The sequence below is a fragment of the Aulonocara stuartgranti genome (genome assembly GCF_965226115.1).
Source record: "Aulonocara stuartgranti genome assembly, chromosome: 10".
Lineage (NCBI taxonomy): Eukaryota > Metazoa > Chordata > Actinopteri > Cichliformes > Cichlidae > Aulonocara > Aulonocara stuartgranti.
This window is the reverse complement of record NC_138946.1, coordinates 29,880,410-29,900,725: the sequence shown is the minus strand read 5'-3', so window position 1 is coordinate 29,900,725 and position 20,316 is coordinate 29,880,410. Positions and strand designations below refer to the sequence as shown.

The window sequence follows — 20,316 nt, the reverse complement described above, 5'->3', positions numbered from 1 at the left end:
CCATGGTCACTCCCAGTGAAAATCTTAACAGTTTAAGCACTGCCTCATGTCTTTTTGTCAGTTTCAGCTTCTTAAAAACATACGTCATAGCAAATCATAAGAAGCCTCACAACCATTGGGTAAATCTCACATTTCTCTCTTGATACTTCTGTCACAAATCACCCTTATACTCCACACACTACGCTTTCATATGCATTGATCTCTCTTTGCCTTGTCCATTACTTTGGATGTTTGACCCTATGTTTTTAAACTTGTCCACCTTCACTAGAGAGGAGATCCTTGTCCTTATGCAATTGTTGAGTCTTATAGCCTGCATGTTGTTTCAGCTGTACCTGTTACAGTATATGCATGCATGGTGTCACTTGAAAGAGGTGTGAGCTAAAGATTTCTGTAAACAGACAATAGTAACAAAGCAGTTTCTTTGATACTGTTCATCTACTGCTGCTCTATTTCACAGTTCTACCTACAATTTATTTGAATGGATATCTTGAGTATGACTACCAATGGAGGAACACTTCTCTGAGCAACTCTAGTTTTTAATTGCCTTTACTTGGCAGATACACAACACCCATTTTCTTCTTCACTCTTCTTCCTCTAACTAGAGATCTACCAATTGTGGATATACTTTAATAATACCTGAGGAAATTGTGTGGGTTATAGTTCCTCCAAGACAGTAACAGTAACAGACTGAATTAATTAAATAACACAATATATTATAGGATAAGCAGAAGCGAATGGATGGATGGATGAATATATTACAGCATTTACAAAATGTAAGAAATGGCTCTAGTATATACAAATAGCTCATTTATAAATATCCATAATATTACTGAGGTTAAATATATATGGTTGACATTTTACTCTAAACTGTATAATGTATAGGATGTGCAAAAGGGTGTTACTATTGCACTGTGTACTGTTCATTAGATGGAGGAGTTGTACAGGGAGGAATGATTTCCTGTGTCGTTCAGTGGTGCATTTGGGTAATCTCAGTCTCTCACTGAAGATGCTCCTGTGACTAGCCAGCACGTCATGGAGTGGGTGGGAGGTATTATCCAGAAATTCTAGAAATAGTGGCTAGCTCAAGGATCCTGTCAAAGTATCAAAAGGCTTTAGGGAATTTACCTGAGGAGGTTGACCTTAATCTCTATAAAATGAAGAAAACACAGAGGATTAAATTTAAAAATAAAATCATTTTCAGAGTAGGCAGGCATGGACAGCAATCAAGATTACTGACAAGAAAGCCCAGTGGAGAAAAACAACACACTTATGCTGTAAAGTTATTTCATGCATTTGTCGCTCCTAAGCTAGACTATTTAAATTCATTATTATCTGGTTGTTTAATAGTCTACAGTTGATCCAGATCGGTGCAGTGAGAATCCAACAGGAACTAGAAATAGAGACCAAATGATTTGCATATTACCTTGTCCTAAGTGACTCCCTGTTAAATTTAGAAAGTCTTTCTCCTTACATATAAAATCTTGAACAATCAGGCCTTATCCTAGTACCATATTATCCATATAGAGCTCTTAGACTGCAGGCCAACTTGTATTTATTTTTGAAAAGTAGATCAGGAAATTGAGCTTTTAGCCATCAGGGTCGTCTTTTATGGAATTAAGGAATTGAGTTGAATTGAATTAAGTTTGGAATTAAGACACATACAATTTCTCTGATTTTAAAATTAGGCTTAAAATTTTTTTATTTTTTTTTGATGTCTTGCCTTTCACTGCAACTCATTCCTTGGTTTGTGGCAAACAGAGCATTTATCCTTCAACCACCCTTTTCACTCTCTGTGTTTATGCAGATATATATATATATATATATATATATACAACTATTGAATACTAATAATCATTAATTACTAATGATTATTAGTAATTATAAAATTCTGAACTTCTCTCACTCTCTCCCATAGTAAGAGTGGTTTCCTTCTACTGTCTTTTCTTTTCCCTCACCCCCAAGCAGTCACAGCAGATGTCTGCCCTCACTGTGTCTAGTTGGACACAGGTTACTTCCTGTTAGGAAGGAGTTTTTCCTTCCGAGTGTTGCCACATTATATCGGGTCAACTGATTTGATGGGATTATTTTGGGACTATCTTTCTAATATTTTAGGGTTTTAATCCTACAATAATAAAAATCTTGAAAGCCTTGGGTTGTGGGTAATTGGCTATATAAATAAAACTTTAAAGCCGAACATGTTATATTTAGTGCAGTGTCCAGGACTGTGGAGATGGGCCATTTTAAATTTTTGAATGGAGAATTATATTTCTAGGGGAAATGTTCTTTTTTTGTTTTTGATTCTTACATAGCAATCACATGGATGTTTAGTGTAGTGTGTGTGTGTGTGTGTGTGTGTGTGTGTGTGTGTGTGTGTGTGTGTGTGCGCGTGTATATTTTCAGCCCATTTTTTGTATTGTTAAAGTAGACCAACTCAATTAATAAGAAACAGCTCTGTGTTAATACTGTGTAAATATCTGATAATATGATCAGAGTAACTTTAGCCTTTAGGTTTTAAAGAAATAAACCTTTTTTTTTTAACATTTTTCCATGTATGCATACTTTGATGGACTTGTTTAACCCTTTAAGACCATGGAACCAAGTTCACCAGATCTTACTTTATATTTTTACATGCTGTAGTGCCACTTTTGGGAGCATTTCAAGTTGCTATACATCAATACAACTGTTATAGCCCATATTTTAATAATATGTATGCATTAAGTCCATATAACTACATTAATTGCAAAAAAGTGCAATAAACTACAAAAGAATTGAAAATCGTTTTTGTTTGTTTTTTTTTACATATATTTCTACTTGGAGAAATTTAAGAGGTTTATCCCTCAAAACTTTAAATACAAAAAAGTTGCAAAAAATAGTTTACAATAGCAGGAAATTTATTTTGAGTGTCTTCATAGTTTTATTTGTGAGATACAGCAATTTTTATATACTGCAGGAAAATGAAAAACAATCCTATGATGCAAATTTGCAAAGAAAACAGCATGTGCATCAAAATAAACTATTTCCAGCAGTGCAATTCGAGTTCTAAGCATCCCAGAAACTATTCAGAAAAGTATAGAGTCAAACATGACTTATATAAACACCAGTATAGGCTCATAAGGCCTACAAGTAAAAAACTACATTTACGTCACTTCCGGTTTCAGGCAGGAAATAGCGGACATGCGATCGTTTGCGCTGACTTCTTTATCAATGTGGGAAGTGTTATGAACAGCTGATCGGATCGGCAAAGCGTGTTTCAGGAATATTATGTTTTTGTTGCTGCAAACGCTTTTTATGCAATTTTTGCAAAGCTTTATGTGGAAGGAAACTGTGACCTAGGACAAGCTGATGGCATAAGATGTAAGTACAACTCCTCCGGTTTCATATGCAAAAAACAGGGATTTAAAAATAGTTATGCAAAACGGAGCGTGCCCGTTCCTACCGGCTTTAAAGGGTTAAAGCAAGATGAATTGTTGTTTCTGGATTTGATCTGACAGGGTGATGGATGTTAGATCACACTTGTGTGTGATCTGTTAATCTTATCATTTTCACCCAACAAGCATCTTATTTTTCTTTAAGTTTACAATATTGGCATATTGCATATGTTTGTATGTCACTGAAAATGTTTATGTGACGCTCTTCATTGTTTTTGAAATCAGTCAAAAAAAAAAGTGCAGATGAAAGTGCACTAATTAGATATTCCATCTGTTCCATCACCTGGGGAAACAGCCCAGTTTTAAGAGGTGAGGATAAATCAAACAAACATTTTGGCTATGGGACAAATATTTAAGAAAAATAGAGCAAGCCTAGCTTTTAACACAGCTTTTCATCTGAGAAATAAGCAGATCCACCCATCAGTTAATGGGCCTCAGATTTTTGAAAAGACAAATTAAGCGCTGAACTTCAATATCATTATTCTATCATTATTATTTGTTCTTTTCAGGAGAAAAACTGACACGTATGCCTTTAATAGTGTACTTGCTGGGAAGAGATAATTATGATACATGGCCCACTTATCTCAGAGTGTGCTGTGTTAAACATTTAAAATGAAACTGCAGGTTATTTATGGTACAGCAGCAACATTTCATGCCTCTCAGTCCTACATAGAGATGGCACGATACCACTTTTTTATGTCCAATACCGATACCAATATCATAAATTTGGATATCTGCCGATACCGATATGAATCCGATATAGTGTTTTTTTAATCAATAAAACTTTTTTTTAATATCTTGCTGCTTTTTGTATAAGTTCATACTCAAGTTAAAAAACAAAACACTAAAGCTATTTTGTTATACACTGTAAAACCCAACAAGTTAATTTTACTCAAAACTTTTGGTGAAACTGATTACATAAAATATTTTAAGTAACTAAAACTTAAAAATAAAAGTTAAATAAACACACTTTATTTATTAGCTTTAGATAAATATTTTTAAGTACCATTGATAAATGTTTTTATGTTATATCCACATTTTTGGTTTAGTACTCTCTACTTGATATTTTGAGTTTCAAGTACAAATCTAGCTCAAGTAACTTTAAGGAATTAATTTTTAGTTTCAAAATGTTAACCATTTTAAGCTAATACAACTCAAAAATTTTAAATACAAATGCTTGTAATATCCAAATCTACTGTGTTTTGAATTTGATTTAAAAAAAAAAGTGCCCAAAATAATTACACTTGTAAAAACATAAGACAGAAAATATAAATTCAAGTTACAGATTTATTGAGTTACTTTGACACAAAAAGCCCAAGGTGGCACAAGGTTACAATATTAGAAATAAAGAATTTCACAACATGTTTTAAGAGTATTCAAATTTGATTAACACATGAGTATGGCCTTTTTATTAAAAAAACAAACAAAAGGAAAAGAAAATCCTGCATTATTAGGTGGGAAAACCGAATGAAAGTAATAGTATAGTGCAGCTAATACACTGAAATATAATTGGTAACCTTTTTAATATGCCAGTACTGTGGTTATGCAAAATGCACATTTGTAGAGTGCAATCACAGTCTCAACAACAAAGCAATAAAATTTTAAATAGAAAAATACTTCTTTAGAGACATAAACAAAGTGTTATAAACCTCCTTAGCGCCTTATGTCAGTTATGAGTAGTTCAGGAGGAACGTTCCTTAAGTGACATTCAAGATCCCACCTAGAAGCCAGAAATGAGATTGTCCTTCATTTTCTCTATAGATTTACAGTTATCTGACTAAAAACACAATCAAAATCAACTAAAACACAAGTGATGATGGGGGGAAAAAAATAAATAAAAATAATAAAATCACCCCTTTTACTTTGGATGTGGCTTTTAGATAATGAAGTATGAAACAGAGTCTGCAAAGATTTCTTTATTCTATTCTCTCTTTTTATAAAAAACTTATCCAGACTTGGAAACATGATAAACTGAATTACTTGCTTTAACAGGCACTTGAGGGCTGTGTAGGAATCCTGGACATTATTCTGCTGCCAAAAGATCATTTTTAAGACTCAGCACTTTGGGCTTCAACTTCCCACCCTTCAGACCCATCAAAACTTTCTGAATAAAGTCAAAAATGTTGGCCAAACATTTTGGGTAGCTTAGGTGCAGGACGTCAGTCAGTCCAAATATTACTAGAAATGCATCAGCCAGGATGGTGAAAACAATGATCATGTTACCCTCGACCAAAACTGCAGTCTTCTCAGGGCAGAAGAATGTTGCATCGCTGGAATTGGCTCTGATCAGGAGGAGTCCAAGTGGCACTTCACTAATATCTGGTCTATCAGAATGCATCATCTACAGAAAACAAAATTACTACATGTTAGTGCATTCCTATTTCTCTTAGTTTCATCTATGCAAGTCACATTTCTGGATTATTACTAGCTCAGAAATCAATTGTTTGAACAACAAAAAAGCCACAACACACCAAGATTTGAGAAAACAAACTGACAAAAATAGTACTTTTAGTAAAGCAAAGTCATACCTCTTCGTAGCAATAACAACAGAAAGTCAATAGGAGTTATATATTTTTTTCATTTGTACAGTGATGTATGGTTGGGCTAGGAACATTATAGAAGGTCTACGCACATTAAAAACATGTAGTGTTTCCATTATGTGACATGGACACTGTTGTAGACAGATCCAAGCATGGAGATGCTTCTCAAACTCTCAAAGTGTCATAATGTTTTGAGAAATCTAAACAAGGATGCTACTAAGATATTGTTCACAACTTTGTCCAAAACTTACATCCCATGTTTTGATGAAGGTAGAGGTGTCTTCGTACAAATAGGCAGAGAGGGCATGAAGCACACCAGCACTTTGGGCATGGATATCAGCTTGTTCCTACATCACAAGAAAAGTTTTATTTTAAATTATTGGCTAACCTAGTCAAGAATGGTAATTAAAATTGAAAAATTGATCAAATCAAATGAAGCTCAAAAAACAAGACAAAAACTCACTAACCTGGAGATTATAGCTTCTGAAGAGCTGAGACAGGACATCAGACACGTTCCCTGTGCAAACAGCTTTCTTTCTGAATAAGCTCTGGAGCCGGGGAGCATGTTGGTCAAACAGCATAAAAGTGGTTCTTCAGGTGGAGGTTTGTAATCCTGTGGAATTCTGCACAGATCTGAACACACAGGATACATTTGTGTTTACAAGTTTCAATTAGTCTATAAATCTTTGCAAAATACATCAAAATCCTTACACTCCAAAGGCATAATTTGTTCAGACAGGCCAGATAACAGGGGTTGATATAAAATACATCTTGTTAGATACATCTATATACATTCTTACCTGGGACTGGGATTTCAGAGTAGGCCAGCAATCCAGGATCTGACCTACTGGTAGGTCATCATTGATGATCTCTTTGCATTGCAAGGCCAAAGTTGTGAGCATCAGCTTTGTAATCAGGATTCTTTTCACTTTTCTCGACTTCATCTACAATCTGTAGTCTTAGCTGGTCAAGGTAAACAGCATCTTCACCCCTGAAAATTTACTTCTGCCCTGGCATGGACATAACAGTAAAACACAGAAGACAAGACAGACTACACAGAGAACAGAAAAGACACACAACCAAGGAGACACAGATGAAACATAACCAGCCCAGAGCTCAACTAAACCTTAACTAATAATAACAACAATACAAGAACTTCACCTCATTTCAATATAACATAAGAAAGCAAAACTACAAAATAAACTCAAAATGCTGGTTCACAGACCCAGCCCCTGACAGATAAAAAACTAAGTCTTTCACTAATGAACACTGGGCATCAGAATAAAATAAAACGAAAAAATAACTGTTTGGTAAATATATTATTGATGGATTCACCCTTAAGCTAACCTAAAATAGACCAGGAACAACAATTTTACAGTTCAGAAGATTCTACATTTCAACTTGGTATACATAACTATTTGCAATGTAAACCAAGTTCTACCGCGTAATTATGTAATGATTATTCACTGCTTTTGTAAGTATGTCCTGTGCCTACAATTTTGCTGCCCCAGTTTTAATATGTACAACTCCAGAGAACTAAACGTAAGTTTTAAGTTCCACTAGTTAGCAAATGGGCTAGCCAATATCAATATCCACGTATGCGCTAAGTGTGAAGCAGCGCAGCAGTGCATATTGATTCAACAATTTAACCACAAGGCAGTTTATAATCTGCAAATCCAGAAATGCCTTCTAAAGACTTCTTTTAAAATAGTAAGAGATTAGAAAAGTTATTAACACATTATTAGTCCCAGGGACTAATAATGTGTTATACTAAATATGAGCGTATTAGCATAATTCATGCAAACACTTTGGGGCCAAGCCGACATGGATAAAACGACGCATGCATGTAATTCTTAAATGCCTGCTAGAGTTGTACATTTATGACGATAAAAACCCATATTACAACGGAGAACTATAGTTTCAGAAAAAATAAAACTTACCACAAAGCGCTCCTGAAGATGCCGCGAAGGCGGTAAATGCAGCTAGCCAAGTGCAGAGGGTTAGCTGTTCCAGTTCAAAAGTCCGTAACATACCATAGCATGCCCTCCTTTATCCAGCGTCAAAGACAATGCCGCAAAAAACCCGTTGACAAATGTTTTTATTTCTGTTCGGATATTAACGTTCCACAAGTTTCCTTCGGGGTAATGAGCGGGCATTCGCACTCGAAGCGAGGAATCCAAGATGGTTGCCAGCACTTCATAAAGAAACAGGTGGCGCACGTAGGTACGTACGTAGGCACGTAAGTGACGTCAGTGTTAAAACTCAAATTATTTGAGCGCAATGCTAGAAACTAATCAATATATTCAAGTACTGATAACTTGAAAAAACAAAATTGTTCAAACTACTCAAAAAAATAAAGGTGTATGAACTTATAACAGGTTTTTAAGTAGTTGGAACTCATTTCATTTATCAAACTATTACTATTCGGTCTTACAGTGTACCTGTATGCAAAAAATATACTGCACCCAAAATATTTCATAGTTCAGCAATACTGATCAATCTAATAAAGTTAAACCTACACCATCCTCCCTATTCTGGTATTTTAAAGAGTAAGCAACCTAACTAATAGGGTTCTAAAACTCCCAGCAAAAAAAACCAAAAAGTAGGGAACCACCCTTCACCTCATGATGCTTAATCGACGTAATCAACTTTAATTTGATGCAGTGTGGGGAAAAAAATGCACAGAAATCAATTAATTTTGAAGAATAATTAAATAGATTTAACATCTTTCTTCAACAGAATTGCAGACTGCACAGATCGTACCTTCCCAAAGGAAAAAGTACTATAGCTTACTAGGGTATATTAGACTTAACAGTTACTATATACAGTAATGGACTTCTATACATTTTACACTTTGGGTGTAAGATTCAGATAATTATTTATTAAAAGCTAGACATTTTAAATGAGAATAAGAAAGAAAAGTATGTCTTTGTGCCCCCCTTTTCCTTGTTAATGCCCTATCGGCCCCCCTGGCTAAACTTTGCTAGATCTGCCCCTGCACAGTTACCAGCCGTCAGCTACGTAGAAAAGATCCTCGAGTAGAAAGTAATATTAAATAAATTCTAACAACAGCTTATCAAGGTTAAACGTGCTGCTGTTGTTCAGCCGCTGGTTTCCTCTTTCTGGCACGAAGTGGGCCAAAAACAAACAAGAGAGACGGACTCGCAACAGAAAAGCAGATCAGGTGATCATTGATGTCACGGGCTGCGACGGCAGACCGTGGAGTTGTAGAGAAAGTAGGGCCCAAACGCGAGACTTAAGTGAAGGACAGTGGATTTGTTTATGGCGAGTGGACAGAAACGACAACTATATACAATTCAAGCACTGTGACTCCTGTGGCGATTCCTCTAAGAATCCCACACAGTGCACGTGTCCATAGCAGTGAAAAGGTGACAACTCCAAAAACCCGATTCCACTCCATGATTTCCCCTCGTGACAACGTTCCTGACTCCCGACTCCTGGTGACACAAAAACACACACAGCTCAGCAGGCAGCCTTTAGTGGCGAAGCCGATCACAACACACTAATCTACGGAGGTTCGATTTAGTATAATCCCGCGCCGACTGGGGCTCCGCCACCTTCTTAAATAAGGCGCCCCTCCTGAAGCCATCAGCTGCAGCTGGTGAGGGCTAATGGGCGGCAGGTGCGGCAGTCCCCAGTGCGGGAACACTTCCGGGTCGCAGTCCCCTCAGCGACCCCAAAACATCCGGGAGCACCCAGGGAGAAAGGACAAAAAGGGAGAGAAAACCACCATAACATATGGAAAAAACATATACAAGAAATACATGAGCTCTGGGTCATCAGACCATGACAATTGATCAGTTTCATGATTGAAGTAGCAGCAGGAGAGGGAGGGGGAGAGAGGCAGTCGCTCCATGTATCGGTTGTTAAGCTTAACGCAGGAATGCTTTACAAACATTCAGAGATGAACTTACACACTTGCTTTACTTCTCTCTGGGATCACTTCCTCGGAGATGAAATGCCGGATTGCTAGCGAGGCTACAAATACACACAGCCGCTCTATCACGTAATGCATACTGCTCCAACGTGCTACAGTTATGAGCCGAGTTACGCCGTGTCGCAAGTTTTGTGAGGTGCTTTTTGATATTTAATGGATCGGATTACATTTTTTATTTCCCTCCGATATCCGATCCAGTAATTTACGTCAGTATTGGACCGATACCGATATGTAATATCGGATCGATCCATCTCTACTCCTACAAGGCTCATACTATATTGAGACTGAGTGTTTTTAACCTTCTACAGAGCAAAATCTCCAGTGTTAAATTAACACTAGAGAGTGTCTATATGGGTCCACAGCTCTGAGTGTTAAATACAACACTGTTGAGTGTTAAATTAACACTTTTGACAGTGTTATATGTTTAAAAGTAACCTAGTCAGTTTTGAAGATTAACCATGGCTAACACTGAGCAGTGCTGATTTTCTAACACTGGAATATTTCTAACATTTTGAGTTACTTTCCAGTGTTAGAAAATCAGCACTGCTCAGTGTTAGCCATGGTTAATCTTCAAAACTGACTAGGTTACTTTTAAACATATAACACTGTCAAAAGTGTTAATTTAACACTCAACAGTGTTGTATTTAACACTCAGAGCTGTGGACCCATATAGACACTCTCTAGTGTTAATTTAACACTGGAGATTTTGCTGTGTACTGGCTGTCCAGTGTCCCTTATCTGGCATTGAGAATAATAAGAATCATGCACTAAATTTATAGCTTTCAGGTGAAGATGTTACTCTTTGGATCTGTGAGACCTGTAACAGTTCAGTTATTGGCTTGGGAACTGGTAAATCTATAGCATGACTAGACATGGATTATAGTGCAGGACAGATATATAATCATGAATTTTCTAAGTTTACATATAACATTCAGAGTGCAATGAAAGATCATCCAGGCTGCAGTGAAATCTTCTATGACAATTCTGACAACTAACACTTAATGTGCCTGGTAGTTGTCTTCTGCCCTGTGTCAGTAAACACTGGCGAATTCCACTTCAATAGATCCACCACCAACAGCTGTCACCACTAGTGCCATTCACCTCTCCTGGGTGCTCTAGATGTGTTCAACTCAACTAGAATATGGCCCAACTGGCTGTTTTTCCAGCTTTCAACAAAATCTGGGAGAATGAACTCCTGTTGGAATCCTTGGCTGGCAAAGCTTCATACGGCACACTTCCATTGCTTGGCCCCTTGCCAAACACACATCCTGAGCCAGCTATGGTCACCTCCATGTACTGTATGGATTGTAATCTAGGAGGAGCGAAACAAATAATAAATTCCTTAAAGAAAACCCAGCCAAAAGTCCCAGGTGAAGTCTCTGGTACTCTACTTCGGCATAACTAGCTTGGAGCCGAAAATGGTTTTATATAAACATTATAAACATTGTAAGTTGTGAGCCCTCGTATTGTGAGCTCTTCATCAGTATAACATAAATTATAACAGTATCTTTGATATTTTGTACTCCTCGTGTAATATTTTCACCATAGTCATAAATATTCTGGATATTCAATCTCTGATCACTATTGAATATTTTTAGAAGTTCATTGTTTTTCTGTTAAAAATATCAACTAAATTTTCAATAGGCATTATATCAGCACAAGCACAGCTGATACACGGTTGTATTGGTCATTTTCCTCTGATGAACTGACCACTGTTCACAAACTAATGAGCTGCTTCTAGTAGTTGCAGGATGTCTCAAAGCGTTTTGGAAGTGAGCAGAGACAAAGGCAGAGATATTTGTTGTTGGTCCAAAAAGTTAGTGAGCATGTCAGGCACCTTGGACGTATTTTGGTGCCTGACATGCTTACTATATAGTGATTATCAATTCTGATTATCACTGAGGGTAACTGCTTTCTATGTGCTATGGAGTTTTATGTGCTATGGAGTTTTTTGTGTTTTCTCTTCATGATGACTCACTTGTTAGAGTCACTATGGGCAGAAACCTTTTTTTTTTCTCCTGAACTTGCCCCCATATGTTATATATTTCACTGTCTACCCCCCCCCCCCCCCTTTTTTTTTTTGCTGCCTAGTCTGACCTGTCCCCCCAATGTATATTGTATGTATTGTATGTGTTGTATGTATGGTCATCTAGGTCTGTTTTTCGGCTGCGGGCAACTGCAACTGCCAAATAAAGCTTATCCTTATCCTTATCTTTATCTTTATCCTTTCTTTCACTTAAAAAACATATCAAAAGTCAGGAAAATTCTTATCTTAAACTGGATCAGAAATGTTTCAGTGCTTTCATATTAATGTAAAATGATTGCAGTGCTCTATTTTCACGACTCTCCAAATCATCAATAGGATAACTTTTTCAAAAATAGAGCAGCCGGAGTCCTTACAGGTGTGCAGTAATTTCTCTATATTACCCAGTACAGGGAGTGCAGAATTATTAGGCAAGTTGTATTTTTGAGGAATAATTTCATTATTGAACAACAACCATGTTCTCAATGAACCCAAAAAACTCATTAATATCAAAGCTGAATGTTTTTGGAAGTAGTTTTTAGTTTGTTTTTAGTTTTACCTATTTTAGGGGGATATCTGTATGTGCAGGTGACTATTACTGTGCATAATTATTAGGCAACTTAACAAAAAACAAATATCATTTCCATTATTTATTTTTACCAGTGAAACCAATATAACATCTCCACATTCACAAATATACATTTCTGACATTCAAAAACAAAACAAAAACAAATCAGCGACCAATATAGCCACCTTTCTTTGCAAGGACACTCAAAAGCCTGCCATCCATGGATTCTGCCAGTGTTTTGATCTGTTCACCATCAACATTGCGTGCAGCAGCAACCACAGCCTCCCAGACACTGTTCAGAGAGGTGTACTGTTTTCCCTCCTTGTAAATCTCACATTTGATGATGGACCACAGGTTCTCAATGGGGTTCAGATCAGGTGAACAAGGAGGCCATGTCATTAGTTTTTCTTCTTTTATACCCTTTCTTGCTAGCCACGCTGTGGAGTACTTGGACGCGTGTGATGGAGCATTGTCCTGCATGAAAATCATGTTTTTCTTGAAGGATGCAGACTTCTTCCTGTACCACTGCTTGAAGAAGGTGTCTTCCAGAAACTAGCAATAGGACTGGGAGTTGAGCTTGACTCCATCCTCAACCCGAAAAGGCCCCACAAGCTCATCTTTGATGATACCAGCCCAAATCAGTACTCCACCTCCACCTTGCTGGCGACTGGAGCTCTCTGCCCTTTACCAATCCAGCCACGGGCCCATCCATCTGGCCCATCAAGACTCACTCTCATTTCATCAGTCCATAAAACCTTAGAAAAACCAGTCTTGAGATATTTCTTGGCCCAGTCTTGACGTTTCAGCTTGTGTGTCTTGTTCAGTGGTGGTCGTCTTTCAGCCTTTCTTACCTTGGCCATGTCTCTGAGTGTCTCTGAGTGCTTTTGGGCACTCCAGTGATGTTGCAGCTCTGAAATATGGCCAAACTGGTGGCAAGTGGCATCTTGGCAGCTGCACGCTTGACTTTACTAACTAATGCGACAGGGGAAGCACAACTGAACGTAATGCATGCGAGACAAGAGACTAAAAAAATAAAACCGGAAGTGTCAGTGTCAGTGGTCAGGTCAACAGTAAAGAACACCATAAGGCAAACCAGTCAAATGAGGGATCAAATCAACCAATGGTATTCATTCAAATAGATAGAAGCAAACCAATAAGATGTATTGAGAAGTGTAGCTAAGTGCAAATATTGATGTCAGGTAAGACTTCGTCACACGGGCAGACAAACCAGATGGTGACCCACTGGCAACCTAAAATTCATTGCAAAAATGTACCACACCAAAAACCTACCTGTGATTTCTTTGATCACTAGTAGATTGCTGCAGTCACCTGTAATATTCATGGAAAAGGTCAAGTTAATAGACCGTTACTAATTAACCACTGAGCAGTAATGATGCGTGAAAAAAATGTGATGCAAACCAGAAATAGAGAACATTGGCCTTCCAAGTCAAATTGTGCCTTACTGTTGCTGCCTTTTGAAATATATTGATTTCAAAAAGCACAGCTATAATTTTAAGGGAAACAGTCATGATTTTAGGTTTGTGTTGCGTTTTTCACAGTTTCTCTACCCTTTGGTGAGTAGTTGGTGAGCCAGCAATTTCAGCAAACCAATCGGGAATCTATATTTTTCTTTTCCTACTGGTGGTTACCAGAAGATCACTGACCATTCTCAAGGCCTGTGTGACTGTGGTTTTAGAAATCAGTTCCTGAAATTTGATTAAGCCAGAACTGTTAAGCACATTTTGTAAGAATTGTTTTATAGTTATACAAATATGGTTTATTCTGTCAATGGAGATCAATCAACAACATGAACACTATATTTGTAGATTGGACAAACAGTTATAAGGATAGATGAAGAAAAGACAGAAAAGATTCTAGATATAGCAGTGAGTTACATGTATAATGTACCAAAGCATGATGTATCCACTTGTATAAAATATATACACTGCATATTTTTGCTAATCATGTTTAGCATCAATGGTTAAACATTTTAAATGTTGAAATGGCAAAAATTTCTGCATTTTTATGCATTTTTTGGCAGCAATAGGCAACTTTATCTGAAGTTCTAAGTGGGAATCCTTGCTCATGCTTGTCAGCTTTAACAATTGCTGGAGCCAGGCCCCCAGTGTGCTGCCTTACATTACATAATGTAGCTTCAGAGTTTTATTTGCTCCTATCTAGTAGAAATACATCCCAAACACAAAAGGGAGGAGCACACAAACAAAGCAAGTTTTCAGCAATATTTTCCCAGTAGCCTTACAGGAAAAACAGATTCAGCAAAAATAAAATACAAAATCTCAATTTCAAAGTGTGGTTTAGATAATTTGGTAATTTGTGGTTCAGTTTGCATTGAAAGAAAATATATCACCATGAGGGAGTACAGGGTCAGCAAGGTTTCTACAACATAGAAAGTGTGTGCAATTTCAGTTCAAGTCATTAGTGTTACATTGGAGGGTTGTAGCATTATCAGGCCTGAGCTTGAAGTGCAAAGAGTTATTGGATTTTATTATTTTTTATATACGAGGGCAATGTCTGGTTTTTCAGTTACAGCAACCATTCAAAAAAAAAAAAGTAAAACTGAGCTTTTGTTATAAGTTAGTAGGAGGTAGGGCAGATCACCCACTAACTAGAAGGTTGGTGGTTTAATCCCTGGCTGCTCCAGTTTGCATGCAAAATATAGAAAATACTGTGAATATTAGATAGAAAGCACTTAGGCGTAGAAAAAAAGTGCTTGTAACAATGGGTGAATTAGGCATCTTGTATAAAGGAATCGGATTGCTCCAGTAGACTACAAAAGTGCTATAAAAGAACCAGTCCATTTTCTATTCACCTCCATGTGACATTGTGAAATGTATTCTCTCTGTCTCTCTGTGCGTCTCTCTTTTTTTTAAGCTTTAATATCCATGCAGTTAAGTTCAGAATATATTTTTAGATTCCACAAAGGTCAGCATTTTAAAAGCACAAGGCCTCTGCACTCCCTCAGAGAGGGACACACATACAAATCATTGTTGAGTGATTGGTAAACACTTGTTTATTTGGTGTTCGTTGGACCTTGTACAGAGTTAACAAGAGAGAGAACTTGAGAGGCAAGAAATCTGGTGCTGTGCACACAACCTCGTCATCAAAAGAATCAATTTCATCTGTGAGAGGAGGGGTCAGTTTCCTAGATATAAAATCATAGTATGGTTTGTAAATCAGATAACAGAGCAGATGCAGGAGGGAGCTAATTTACAGATGTACATGCCATAACTCCTTTGAAGCCATTTGAAATGCTTCTATTGAACTATATATAAACTATATATAAAATGAAACTAAGACTATAAAACATGTGTCAACCAAAGAAAAATTATTCACTCCTCTAAATTAAGACATATGTTTATAGGATTTATCTAAATCAAATTATAATGTTGGTTTGGTTAGTGCTTGCCAAAGTCAACTCTTGCTTTCTTGCTAAACTTAGAAGCATTAATCAGGTGTGGTTGTTTTTGTTGGGTTTTTTTCACGTGAAGATCAATGAATGAAAACAAGTCAGAATCAAACATTTAGTCTTTTAATTAAAAACAATTTGCTGTGTGTGCAAAACAATTTCCAATCGAGCATCTGAAGATAATGGCGGCAAAGATGTTCAGCCTAGTAGTAAAGAGTTGCTATGGTTTGTCCTCTCTAATTGCACAATTTGTAATGTGTGTAGAGTTTTTGAGGAAATGTAATTAATTAGCAGGGATGGGAATAACGGCATTACAAGTAACAGCGTTACCAACGGCGTTACCTTTTTCAGTAACGAGTAATCTAACTAATTACTATTTTTATCGTTACAATGCTGTTACCATTATACTAACAGGAAAATGCGGTGCGGTCCGTTACTATTTTTCAACAAACAGACGGTTGAAGCTGTGTTCAGCTTACCTCACCTCATATCAGTTGCACGGAAGGAGCTGTCTACGCAAGTAATCTGGGCGCTACAGCTTTAAGCAGCTGTGCGCACTCCCGCGACCAGCAATCACTTTCTAGCATACGATCACTTTTTGGCACAACACCTGGAGCTAAGGGGGCAAAACAATCGCATGAGTGCTGCTGTTTGACTGAGGAAGAGTAAAGTAGTTGTGGTAAGCTAGTCACATGACCCCATCAAGATGACAAAGCAACAAGGAGATATATACCAGTTTTTAAATTGTGTTGATAGGCCACGTAAAACCAGAGTCATGATAAACAATATATATGCAGCGTTTTTTCCTCAATAGTTTCGTCACGTTTACTGTCTAAGGACAGCGCTAGCAAGCACGTTCTGCTTGTGACCAAAAAACCCAATAAAACAGCCCGTTCGTGTTGGTGGAAAAATGCACCATGTCGACCAATCAAAAAATTATATAGCAACATGACATTTGGTTGTTTAGGAAGAGGCGGAAGTTTTAGGAGTGACGGCAAGAGAGAGAGAGAGAGAGAGAGAGACAGCAGAAAAAGAGAGAGCGCGTGTTTTGAGATGTGAGAGATTTGTGACGTTTGGCATGTTTGGAGTGTGTAGTTAATGTGTTGTCTTGTGTAGTTAGCGTGTAGTGTTGTGGATAGTTTTGTGTTGTGTGTCAGAACAATGAGGCGAGCACTGAATGAATACAGGAGTGATACACCTGCTACTGTCAGATCTGCAGGTATCAGGCTGTGATGTTCTCCTTTATAGTGGACAGAAATTGCTTTTTTGGAGTGGTACAAATAATTTGTGTGGCATCTTATTGAATGCAGAACACCTGATTGTTATGTAAATAGTTTGAAATGTTTATTTAAAAAATCAAGGTAAAAGGTAAATGGATGCAAATAACGTTGTTTGCAAAACTTGTGCATATGATTTTAAAATTGACAATTTATATTTGCATTTAACGTTATGAAATATAATTCATTAAACATGTTTGTTGTTGTTACAGTAAAAAATATAACTTTTTCTACTCGGATTTTATGTTTTTTCGTCTGATTTTAGATCAATTGTGTTAATACAGTATGTCAAAATGAAAACATAACTGTAAATTCAGACACGTGAGGTTGTGCTGAAAAGAATGATACCAAACAAGGCAAAGTAAATAATTTTTAAAGGTAAAATATAGAGGGAACATCAACAGTAGCTAAAAATGGCCATTTATAACCTGGACCCCATGGTTAATTTTTTTTTAAATAATGTAATGCAATAGTTACTTTTCAAGTAATTAATTACTTTTAGAATCTTGTAACTCAGTTACTAGCGCAGTTACTTTTTTGAAGAACTAACTAGTAACTATAATTAATTACTTTTTCAAAGTAACTTGCAATACGCTGTTAATTAGTACATTAGTGATAGTTTATAAAAAGCAAGGATGAGCGAGATAAAGATATATAAAAAGTCGACTAATGAGACAGATAAGCGCAAGATTTATTGCATGCATATTCTGGGATGTGACCGTGGTCCTTATCTAAACCTTGCAGCATTTTTAGGTAATCAACAATTCACTGCAAGTAAAATTAAAGAGCTTTATCTGCATGAAATGGTGCAGATTTAATGGGGATAGATGGTGTCCTGATGAGGTGAGAACATTTCATAAATGATTAGAATTCATCTAAATACATTGAGGATGAAAGTACTCCACACTTTCTCAGAGCGAATGCAGAGCAGTGTTGTACCAGTATTGAAACATATCCATTTTGTTTGAATATTTGTGAAAACCTCTGTGTTGTATGTGGACACTGCATTTGAATTTGTCCTTATTTAGTTATTTTGCATGTCTCTGCAGTTAGGGTTGTTCATTTTCAGTTGAGTTATTGGTTTGCTTGAAACCCGTTTCCACACTTGGAATGGGTGTACTTGGTAGCAGATGCTTCAATTTCAGACCTCAGCAAAGCACATGCCTAGTGCACATGGACGGCCACACATACACACATGCACATACACATGGCTTTGCCTAGTCTGTCATACAGATATCGATTTATAGACCAGTTATGAGCTGGCTCTGAAGCCGCCTCTGCAGTTTTATAGAAACATGATAAACATCATCAATCTCTTTGTGCAGCCTTCAGAAGGTGGCAGATGGTTCATAGCCCTTTAATCAATTGGGATTCAATGAGCCAATATAGCACGTGTAATGGAGCTTATGCTATTTTGGCTTATACCGTATTCATGTTGTTAAAGTCACTTTAATGCGTCTGTTATTGCAAACACATTTTGTCAACACATGTGTTCATGTAATACGTAAGATAGTCGCTTGCTTGTTTATGACCTGTGATAAAATAGAGATTGTTAGACATGTGATTTTAGAGGATACTTCCAATAAAGCAGTTTCTCAAAGTGCAGCTTTTCACCATTGACACAATTATTAATGCCAACAAAATAACAGAGCTTTTATAAATCAAATGTAAAAACAACTTACAAGTGTGGGTTGCTTTGCTATAATATCAGAGGGCTTTTAAGGCATAGTGGACAAATCATACCGTTCACGGTAATACAGGTATAATGTTGGGCAACGATAAGAAAATGAGATATCACGATAGAATATGGGTAAAACGTGCATGCGCAGTGCCTTTGTTTTCATACGCACATGGCGGAAAAAGCATGGCAGCGACGGAGCATGAGAAGGGCGAAAGCGGATCGTTGAATGAAACGGATGAACCAGAATTGGTTTGTAAAAATGCTGCAACTTCAGTGGTGGAACTGGTTTAGCTTTCATCCCTCAGATACACAACAAAGCACTATTTTTGGTAGAGCATGCTAGTGGGCCGTCGTTATTACCGTGTTGTTTGGAAAATACGGCACACTTAAACTCAATCCTTTGATTTCTCTGAAAATCGTCAGTGCCCCTTATAATCCTGTGTGCCTTATGTATGAATTCTGGTTGTGTTTACTGACCTCTAAACGATTTTATGTATTACACGGCGCTCTGTCAAATCTTTCAGTACGACTTTGCTAAGCTACAAACCTGCACCGCTTAATGGATTGTCGGAGCATTACGGCTATCGTAGGCAGGAGCCTCGCGGAATGATACCTACTGTGCTTCAGCATAGTATTACGGTTTTCAAATGTATGTATCGTGTATCATAATAAATATTTTTGGTCATATCGCCCTGCTCTAGTGGACATTGGACATAGCTCAAGATGGACTTCCCTGGATTCTGGGGGGATGACTCACATGATCAGTCTGTGTGAAGTTACCTTATTTCACAGAAACCTGTTTGGTATAAGGTTCTAGTTGTACTGAAGTCAGTGACATTGCTGGTGTGCTGATATATATTCATAATGTTAACCATATAACCGCAACACAATAGAAAACAACTGAAATCAATATCCTTCAAAGTGAGCTTATCCAACACCTCTCTACACCATGGTTTTTAAACTTTTCAAATTCTACTTGGAAATTTTAAAACCTCCATTTTCCCCTGGCAAACCACACTGATTAGACCTAAACCTGATAATGATGAATGTTCACTTTTCTACCACATGTATTATTCCTTGTTTCTACTCACTTTGAGTCCTTTATGATCTTTATGTCTGGACATAATTGTACACCAGATGCTGTTCCCGATGCAACCATATACATTTATCTGGGCTTGGGATGAGCATTAGGAGGTTATAGATGAGCAAAGTTTCAATCTCTCTTTCTCACTTCTACCATCATTGTAGAATTATCCCATGTATTATGATCCAGGATTCTTTCAGTACAGTATTTGACTCCTATAATGCGTCTGCTTACATCACTGCCAGGCTGATCTCTAGTGATTGGTTAGGTGAAATTGAATTCTCTCCCTCTGCAGAAACTGTTTAAAAGAAATGCCAGACTAAGAATAGA

General features: G+C 37.1%; 1 protein-coding gene and 1 long non-coding RNA gene across 3 annotated transcripts in view; one reads left to right on the top strand and one right to left on the bottom strand.

The window, feature by feature from the left end:
• Window positions 1–20,316, top strand: part of opcml (opioid binding protein/cell adhesion molecule-like) — a 436,379-nt gene that overhangs the window by 189,258 nt on the left and 226,805 nt on the right. The gene's annotated exons all lie outside the window — the stretch shown is intronic.
• LOC309715814 lies at window positions 4,717–8,441 on the bottom strand. The gene is made up of 5 exons (XR_014279297.1): window positions 7,909–8,441; window positions 6,769–7,019; window positions 6,436–6,601; window positions 6,220–6,315; window positions 4,717–5,769 (listed from the first exon to the last, which is right to left on the bottom strand). It is a non-coding gene; the product is annotated as an uncharacterized lncRNA (long non-coding RNA).